Source organism: Hydra vulgaris, chromosome 06 (assembly GCF_038396675.1).
Source record: "Hydra vulgaris chromosome 06, alternate assembly HydraT2T_AEP".
Lineage (NCBI taxonomy): Eukaryota > Metazoa > Cnidaria > Hydrozoa > Anthoathecata > Hydridae > Hydra > Hydra vulgaris.
Genome location: NC_088925.1, coordinates 51592501 through 51602979, shown reverse-complemented (window position 1 = coordinate 51602979; position 10479 = coordinate 51592501). Strand labels below are relative to the sequence as shown.

Sequence of the window (10479 nt, the reverse complement as noted above, 5' to 3'; positions counted from 1 at the left end):
TATATATATATTAATATACTCAAAAAGATCCTTGCAGACCCATGCCATCCTATAACCACTAAATTAACTCAAAACAAAAGCAGAAACCCTAATAGATTCCCGTATGCTCTTAACACCGCAAAAACTACTACTTACCAAAAACCTTTTATTCAAAAATGCCTCCGTATCCTTCGTGATGGCGTCAGTGACCTCTACCTCCCAAGCAATATTGGACGCTCTACTGCCTTTTCAATGCATAAATAATATGTTCCTCCCCTGTATTCTTAGCAAACTATTAATATTAAAGGACAAATAAAATTGTACAATTCATTACTTGTAATGCTATTCAATTTCAAATAGAGATTTATAAAATAAAAATAAAAAATATATATATATCTATTATATATATATATATATATATATATATATATATATATATATATATATATATATATATATATATATATATGTATATATCTATATATATATATATATATATATTAGGTTTATAACTTTTTTTCAACCCCATGCTGCTGTACTGTAGTTTGATGAACTTTTACCTAAAAAGCACGAAATGAACTATTATTTGCATACCTTTTGAAAAAAGTTCACCCCGTCGTTGAAAAATCGATTTTGACATCACGGTGATTCGATACTTATTAAAACTTGGGATTTTATTAGCTGCAAATATGTAAATATCATTATTTTGAGTAACCGTGTTAGTCCTTCATTAAATATTGTTAAGCAGTTTGGTTGTTTGCTTGTGTTTTTTGTTGTTGGTAAACTATATCTTGTGAAATGAAGCGAAACAGATCATAGATGAACTTGATTTAGTATGAGATTTAGTAGATTTTGACGTAAGTTCGTTTTACTGTGATAAATAAAGCTTGTTATTAGCAAATTTAACACATTCTATTATTTATATTTTAGAGGAACTAAAATTTTTGTAAGATTCTGGAAGTTCTTAATAATACTCCTCCTTTTTATCTTTTCGAAAGTTTTTATTACCTGTCATTTTTTTTTTTTTTTAATATAATCGTTTTGAATAGAGAGGTTTTCACAAAAATAGATCCGCAAATAATGGCGAGTATTTATCAACAAAGTTATCAAGAGTATGTAAAGTATGTGGAAATCTTTTAGAAAAAGACATGTTCAAAACTGACAGTAAAATTGATTAAATATATAAATGTATGGAATAAATATATCAAAGATTCTCAATCTATTTATCTAGAGAAAATGTGTATGAAGTGCTATACTGCTCTTAGAAACATCAAAAATAAAGGTAACAACGTTTTCAAAACTCCAAATATTTGGGTAAAATGTCTAAGAAATCGAATGCAAATCCACTTGAATTTTTTTATTATGTTAAAAGATGAATGTCATTTAATCGATATAAAACTTGCTGGAGAATTGGCATTCAGAAGTAAAACTATTGGTAAAGCAGAATTTGACAAATACATTTTCATGCATGTCCAATCAAGTTTTTTGAATAGCATTATTAGTGATTATCTTAAAAAATTGCTCTTCTGCAAGATACAGTTGAAATACTAGTTTTGTGTTAGCCAGAAAGTACAGAAAGTGCTTTGAAAGTATATAAACCAAGAATACTTTATTATGAATTGAGAAAAAAAAGAAGGTATTGTATTGAAATAAATGTATTATTCATTAAATTTACTTGTAAATAAATTCAATACATAAAACTTGCTTTTAAATTTTGTACAAAATAGGATGGTAAAGTTTAATAAAGGGGTTAAAGTTTTTGTTTTTTTAAGTCATGATTAATTTTATATGGATATGTATATATGCGTGTGTACATATATACACCAAAGTGTTTAATTAAATATAAGAAAATTTTTTTTTTATTGTATTTAAAAATATATTTGAAGCCCAATTTTTATAATGCCTGAATTTATAAATTGATTTGACTTATTTTGATATTTTTTAATTTATTGATAGCATCAATCATTGCTTGGATTATGCAATTTGATTCCTGAGCTAGTTATAGACCTTGAATTTATAGATACTTACATATGTTTACTTACTATTTATCGGTGTGAGATACTGGTGTTTACTTACTATCTATCGATGTGAGATACTGGTGTTTACTTACTATTTATCGGTGTGAGATACTGGTGTTTACTTACTATCTATCGATGTGAGATACTGGTGTTTACTTACTATCTATCGATGTGAGATACTGGTGTTTACTTACTATCTATCGGTGTGAGATACTGGTGTTTACTTACTATCTATTGGTGTGAGATACTGGTGTTTACTTACTATCTATCGATGTGAGATACTGGTGTTTACTTACTATCTATCGATGTGAGATACTGGTGTTTACTTACTATCTATCGGTGTCAGTCAGAAATTTAAAAAGTTTTTTTCATATCATTGTAAGTGTCATAATATTATAAATAGTTTATACTATTTCTACGATAATGATATTCAGGAACTTGATAAATATTTAACCAGCGTTTTCGATTTTACTCTTGCAGTATGCTCTGTGCATCAGTAAACTACTTATTTTTATAATTTGATATTATTGAGAATTATTTTGTTATCATGTATTGTATAATGAAGAATCTTTTCAATTTTTAGATTTAGCAATCAAACAATCTATTGAATTTTATAGATTCACATGACCAGATGCTTCTGTAACATCAAAAATGCATTTACTTGAAAATCATGTATATCAGTTCATTGAAAAATGGAGATTAAGTACAGGTGTTTATGGTGAAAAATAGAGATAAGAAAATAGATGTTTATTGTGAATATTTACACGCCGAATTCACCAATCTTAATAGATTATTCTGGCATATGGGTTGTAGTCAGGTTGAAAGCATTATTAAAGAATATTTTATAAAATATCAACGTAAAGCAAAAGATGTAAAGCTTAATTTAAAAAAAAAAAAAATTTTATTAAAAAAAAAATTTAATTTAATTTGAAAAAAATTTTTTCTTGTAAAGGAATTTCGAAATTAAACTTATTATAAATTTTTAAAAATATAAATGGTAAACAAAATCTTAGCTTCTTTTCTAACTTTCATTTTAAGACCTTTTTGATTTTAACCCTTAAGCAATGTAAATTTATTTGTTAATATGAGGGGACTATTTAATATTGAATTAAAATGTCTTTATAACTTAAAAGCTAAATATATATTTTTATAACTAATTAGGAATAATTAAAAATAAAAATTAAGTTTGTATATGATACAGATGATCTCTAGGCTAGCAAATTTTTTACATTTTGCAAGTGGGTGGGGCAAAACGGGACAGTTAAATAGCAGCAGTTATTCGTTAATTGTAAAGCTTTAAAAGTGATAAAAAAGGAATGCATTTCATTATTTAAATATGTTCAGGCATTAAAATCTCAAAATGTAACATACTCATACAAATTACACGACCATACACCACAATAAAAGGAATAACAACTTAAATAAAAAAAACTTTTTGTGTTTTATTATAAAATACCTCCGCTCTACTCTAACCTATATATTATTAAATTGGTAATTACTACTTTATTCAAAATTAAACAAAATATATTATAAATCACACAAATTATCCTGAAACTATTTGGCAACATTTTTGATGAGCTGGCTTACTTATTAGCAATATGCCAATGTAGAGCAAACTTATATATGCCATATTTATCAGCAGCTTTTCTAGTTCTAAGTTCCTTTTTACTCACAGCTAAAATTGCATTTCATTCCATTTGGGATGATTGATTTTTTTTACATAATTTCTTACCATCTTTGTTTACATTAAACACTATCAAGTTAATTTGTAATAATCAGGTTGTAAAAATAAGAATATCTTTGGATTGATTGCTGATATTGCTTTTCTAAATAAAAAAATATATATTTTAGAATAAAAATAAAACCATCAAGCTGAAAACAGAATCACGAAATGATAGTAATATAGTCAATTATATAAATAACTTGTTGTCCCAAAAAAGTCATTTTACTGTAATTAATACTATTTAAAAAGTTTAGTTCCAGATATTTTTTAAAACCAAATTCAAAAATAGGATAAAAAAGAATTTTCTCTCAGAAAAGCATAAGCTTTTATAAATAAAGCAATTAGCAATAGTTCAAGATAAATCTTTTGTCGTTGTATCGCTTAAGAAAATTTTGTTTTTCGCAAACTTATTGATGGAATTTAGTACTTTTAATGTATTTTGGTATTTCTAAAATTTTTTTTTTTTTTCAATAATGAAGCACAATAGTTTAAAATATTTTATCAAAAAAATTAAAAAGAAATAATAATAATTTTTAGCTGAAATACAAGACTTCAGGCAAAACTATAACGTTATGCCCCACTGTTCCGGTATGCTCGCTCTACTTTATCTCGATTTGAAAAAAATGACAGGTAAAAAATAATAACTTATAATTTTTTCTTACAATATCTAGAATAAGAATATATATTGCTTTTTATCCAAAAAAATTTTATTTGCAAAATATTCTTTAAATAATTGAAATGATGCTGTACTTTTTTTTTTTTTACCTAAAAACCTAATTATTTTAAACAAAAAATTTTCTTTCTTTACGACTTAAGTTTTTTTTTTTTTTTTAATTTAACGAAAAGCTTATTAATTATATAGTTTAAAAACTTTTTTTTTTTTTTTTTTTTGATTGCAAAGACAAATTACATATTTAAAACGGAAATCAATCGCAAAAGTTTTTAGTTTTTACAGAAAACTGCTTTGCTATTTTTTTAAAAAGATAATTTAATGCGCGTGCTCACAATAAAATCCTATGCTTAAATCACCGTGACATAAAATTGATTTTTAGATGGCGGGGTGAACTTTTTTCAAAAGATATGCAAATAATAGTTTATTTCGTGCTTTTTAGGTAAAAGTTCATCAAACTACAGTACAGGGGCATGAGGTTGAAAAAAGTCATAACGCTAATATATATAATTTGTTTATTTAGCAAATAAATGGTAGTTCAGTAACTTTTATAAAATAAATGATCGCTATTAGTGACTTTCATAAGGGGTGGTTTTGGCATATGAGATTTAATATCATTAGGATTATGTTCTTTTGCTCTTAGCTAAAAATTGAATTCTTACATTTGTATATTTTAATATGGAAACTATTTTTAAATGTTAATAATAAACAAAATTATTCTTACCTTAGAGTTAATGATCAATAAAGAAAATTTCAAATCTTGAAAATAACTAAATTAAAACCATTTTGCAACAGTATTCAACAAACTGTTACTCAACATTATCCACACTAAAATAAAATAATGTTGGTAAATATAAAGAGATATTCAACAGAAAAAAATTATAAAGGTTTCGTTGATTAAAAGAAATTAACCGTGGATTTTTGTTTTTATAGTTTTTATAGTAACTTTTTCTTTTTAATCTGGTCAATGAACCTTCTTTATGCAAAGGAAAGCATGTAATTAAAACAAACATTATAATACATACATTATCATTAGGTACCTTCACATTTTTTTTTTTTTTTTTTTTTTAGTTTATTTATTTCGCCGTTTAATAACTTTTACAATTTACAAGGTTTATAAATAAAATAAAAACTGGCGGGGCAAGTAGAAGACATAATTTTGTCTTATCTCCGAGCCCCAATCGTACGTATTTACAATAGCCGGATAATATATTTATACTTTACAAACTATTTATTAAAAATTATAAATGGAAAAATAAATAACAATTAGTTTAAGAAATACTTCAAGAACAATATTCATGTTAAGAGTAATAATCAAGTAAACAAGAAAAACTGAAAGAAAAGTAAAAAAGAAAAACAAAAAATAAATAAATTAATTAAAGAGCACGTATTTTCAAGAGCCACACTATATACGTATATTATCCAAAGTATTTGTTGAAGAATATGAAAATAAAATTTATAACAATTCGTAATAAAGTAATATTTAAATAAAGAACAAAAAATTCAAAATAAAAGAGTACTTAATTTAAAAAAACCGTTTTATGTATGTATATTTTTAACCAGTTTAATTAAAAGTAAAATAAATAACAACTCATTAATAGTTAAGTAAAATGTTGAAAAACTAAGATTTCACCAATAACTTTTAAGATTAGAGAAAACACCATAACTCAAGTAATGAAAAAACTAAGAAACAAAAATTGATAAATTGATAAATTCTGATACATATTTTATATAATTGAATTTTAGTTTAAAAGAGGCATTTAAAATCGGATATATTAAAATCCATAAGTAATAACACCTTTTTCGATTCTTTTTTAAACTGATGTATACTAACTTTTTCCGTATTTGCAATATTAGGAAACTTTTTCCACAAATAGGGTCCACGATATTGAATTGAATATGTAATTTGTTTTGAATTATATTTAGGGACAATGTAGTTATTATTTGAAAATTTTGTCGGATATTTATGCTCTACTTTTTCAAAATAGGACTGAAATATTTTAGGAGATAGTCCCATTTTTGTTTTATACATAAACATTAAAACTTGATGTAAGTTTATTTTATAAACATTTAATGCGCCCAGTATACGCAGAAGAGGCTCGCATGGTACAATTTTTTCAGCTCCAAATAATATTCTGCAGACATGTTTTTGTTTACAGTACAATTTTTTTAATTTTGTATGATTTGTACTTGCCCATGCAATATTACAATAAATCAAATGACAATGAATGAAAGAAAAATATAAACTTTTTAAAGATTTATTATTTAGAAATGGTTTAGCCCTATATATCATGGCAATATTTTTTGATAACTTTTTCTCAATGCTTTTTATATGATCACTCCAACGTAAATGCTCATCTAATATTACGCCCAAAAAGTTAACTGAAGTTTCTCTTTTAATGCTAGCGCTATTGATTATTAGATTTGGGAGTTTAATGGGAATATTTTCTAATTTATTTACTTTATGAAATAAAATAAATTTGGTTTTCTCCACATTTAGAGACAGTTTATTACTTATAAACCATTCATTAACCTTACCCAACTCTTCGTTAGCTGTTTCAAAAAAGTGTTTTAATATCTCTGTGAGAATAAAAAAGATTGGAGTCATCTGCAAAAAGAATACAGTTTAAGAAGTGTGTTGCTAGATTTAAATCATTTATATATACTAAGAATAATAAGGGTCCTAAAATAGAGCTCTGGGGGACACCACAAGTTACAGCATATGGAATTGTTTGTTTTTGCGCATATTGGATGAATTGGATGAATTTAGAATTTAGAAGAGTATCATATAGATTTGCATTATAATTAAAAAATTATTTACGTAAAAAATTCAACATGCTTCCGTTACTCTGTAACAAATACATAACGTTCAGAATAATGTTTTTAAATATATGTGGCTATAAAAATAACCTTTTTTTTTTTTTTTTGAGGCATTGTTTGTTCTTTTGCATTTATTGTCTGTCATACTTTTTATTTCGTTTGGGAAACGATTTTCGTGATTTTGCTGTTTTTTAAGGTTTCAATGAAGAATTAAGATTAGTGTATGATTGAAGTCTAAAATAAATCAGATATTAATATATATAAAAACGAAAATAAAATACATCTAAATTTATGAAAAAGGATTACTAACAGGGCGGCGATAGCTGTTACGTCGCCTGGGACAACAACCCTGATTGGCGCCCCTATTCATCAAAATTTCCCTATATTATTGATAAAGGACTTTTTTTTTTGGAAACCTTCTTTTCATTTGGCGCCCCTTGGATATCTTCTGCACGGGACAAACTGTCCCTATCACCCCCTCTCGGCGGCCCTGGTTACTAATATTCTGTAAAACTAGTTCAGGAAAATTTAACTAAAAAACCAAAAGGAATGAAAAATAAGTATGTAAATTGAAGTCAAGTACTAATTATAACAAACCCATATACTAGTTTAATTAGTATATGGATTTCTTCTAATTACACTGGGCAACAAAAAAAAATTTTTGTATTTTTAGCAATTTTATTCAAATTATACTAATTTTGGGCTGAGAAAAATGAAAATGACAACGAAAATTTTTTTTAGCTCTAGTTTCTGAGATATACAATAGTAATAAATTTTTATTTCAATTATAAAGAAATCATGATCATCAAACTAATAGGTATAAAGATGATCGTCACGAGATCGTGATCTTTTTGCTTTCATTTTGTAGACTAGTTCTGGACCATCCATACACACAAACCACTAGTAATCTGCAAGCATAGCCTCATTTTAACGACCCTGATATCTTTTTTTTATTACAGAAATAACTTGGTGAAACCTTTACCCATGTTCATCACAAACTGCTCTATAACTTGGAAGGAGGAGGGGGGGGGAGAGGGGAAGAAGCCCAGTTGTGAGTGGAGGAAATGAATCTTGAGAAACAAGTTACATCCAATTTGATGGCATTTTTGCAAAAGTAATGTTACCAATTGAATGTAACTATTATCTCTTTTGTTACCTAAAAATCCATAAATTACTCCCTTAAGAGCTTCCCAAGTTTCCTTTTCTTGCCCATTCAAAACTTCGCCAAATGCAGGATCTTTCATAACTTAACGTACTTGTGGCCCAACAAGAACACCCTCTTTAATTTTGGCATCACTTATTTTTGGAAATTTCTTTTTTAAATACCTAAAAGCCTGTCCTTCTTTGTTCATACCTTTGACACAAATTTTCATTAAACCCAACTTAATATGTAATGGTGAAAGAAGAACATCTTTTGGATCCACGAGTGGTTCAGAAATAATATTTTTTATATCTGTGTTGAGCAAGAAGTTCACATTATATAAAATAAGACTGACCTAGCAGGCTAGTCTTCTTTTATATAATGTGAACTTCTTGCTCTACTGTCCCACATACACAAAAAGCAGCAGTATTTAGTATACCCTAATTGCATTTCTAAAAGTATAGCAATGACTTTTAGATCACCACAAATTTTCCATTTGTGTTCATTGTAATTAATTGCGTTAAGGAGAACTTTCATGTTTATATAAGTCTCTTTCATGTCAACTGCATGGCCAATAGGAACAGAAGGAAGACGGTTTTCATTGTGTAGTAATACAGTTTTCAAGCTTAGCTTAGATAAGTCTATGAATAATCTCCGTTCAGTTGGATCACAGTATAAATCAAGACAGTACATTAATCCAGAGACATCAATGTAAGCAACAAGGTTATTTTTCTTCTCAAAAAAAACAACAGATTCTGCTGATGTTTTCTGTAATGAGAAACTTTGACATCAAACTAGAGAAGATTCCACTGCTTTATTCTTGACCCTAGAAGTTCTGCCTTTTTCTGTGACATGTCCAGATCTCGAACAAGATCACTTAAATCTGCTTGGCTCAATCTGTGCGGCACATCATCTGTTAACACAAAATCAGGACTATTTGATGCAGAAGGCTTGTTTTCTTCTATTTCTTCTTCATTTTCTGCTTTTAACTCACAACTTTGTGGTGGAGTAGAAACTGGTAAACTATCCGAATACAGAATAGATCGAATGGCAGGTGGAAGATTCGGATATTTAACTGTTCCTATTTTCTTCATTGATAAACCTGCTTGATGGGTGGGGTCAAGCAGAAAAAGCAGCCATCTGTATGGTTTTTAGGCTCCCTCCATACCATAGGAACAGCAAAAGCCAAAGATCTTTTTTTATTTTTCAGCCATTCTCGTAGTGTAACCAAACAAGAGCTAAAGCATCGATGTGGAGCCCATGACTTATCCTGGTCATCTACTTTCATATCGAAGTAATGCTGGTAAATAGTAGATGTGTCATTGTTCTTTTCTGTGAGGAATATGTTATTTCACCACAAATGTAACAAAAATTGTCCACTAAATTTACACACTTCTTTCGCATGTTGATTTGTTAAATTTTACACAAATGAAAAAAAAAAAAACTAAGAATAGATTAGACCAGAAACTTTAGCAAACACACATAACTAATATCATTAATTTTTAATCACGAATAAAACATTATGGATAGTCAAAAACAAAAAAATTTTTCAAAAAATGAAATTTTATACCTTTGAGAGAAAATTTTTGCTTTTATTGCTTGAGCTTTTTTCAAGAGCTTTATTTTTAGAACTAGAGCTAATATGTCACTTTTCAGCAGATGGAAGTACATAAGAAATAACTCATTTTGGTTCCGAAACAAAATCACTGTTGGATAGTGTTTTTGCTTAACTTCAATATACATACATAATAAATAATATATATATTATTTATTATGTATGTGTTTGTTAGAAAAAAAAGCAAACACATGTATAATAAATAATAACATTGTTTATTGCAAAACAGGCAACATCAGATTTTGTGATGACTGTAACTACAAAAGCATTATCGGTATCAAGTAGTTATTGTAACACAAAAAAACAGTCATTTCTGTTCGGGAAAAGATTTAGACAATAAAAAAATTGATAAAAATGTTAGAAAAATATGTTTTGTTTGAGAAATACATAAAAATCGACAAATTAGCATATAAATAACAATTTATTTTGACAAAATAACTTTCAGTTAAAAAAGATACTATTTAAAAGTTGTTTTGCAGAATAAATCTGTAGTTCATTTTATCTATATCTCTG

General features: G+C 27.0%; 1 long non-coding RNA gene across 1 annotated transcript; it reads left to right on the top strand.

Annotated features, from left to right (window-relative positions):
- Positions 1–583: 583 nt before the first annotated feature.
- LOC136081959 (uncharacterized) lies at positions 584–2996 on the top strand. The gene is made up of 3 exons (XR_010639276.1): positions 584–1615; positions 1936–2375; positions 2581–2996. It is a non-coding gene; the product is annotated as an uncharacterized LOC136081959 (long non-coding RNA).
- The last annotated feature ends 7483 nt before the right edge of the window (positions 2997–10479 follow it).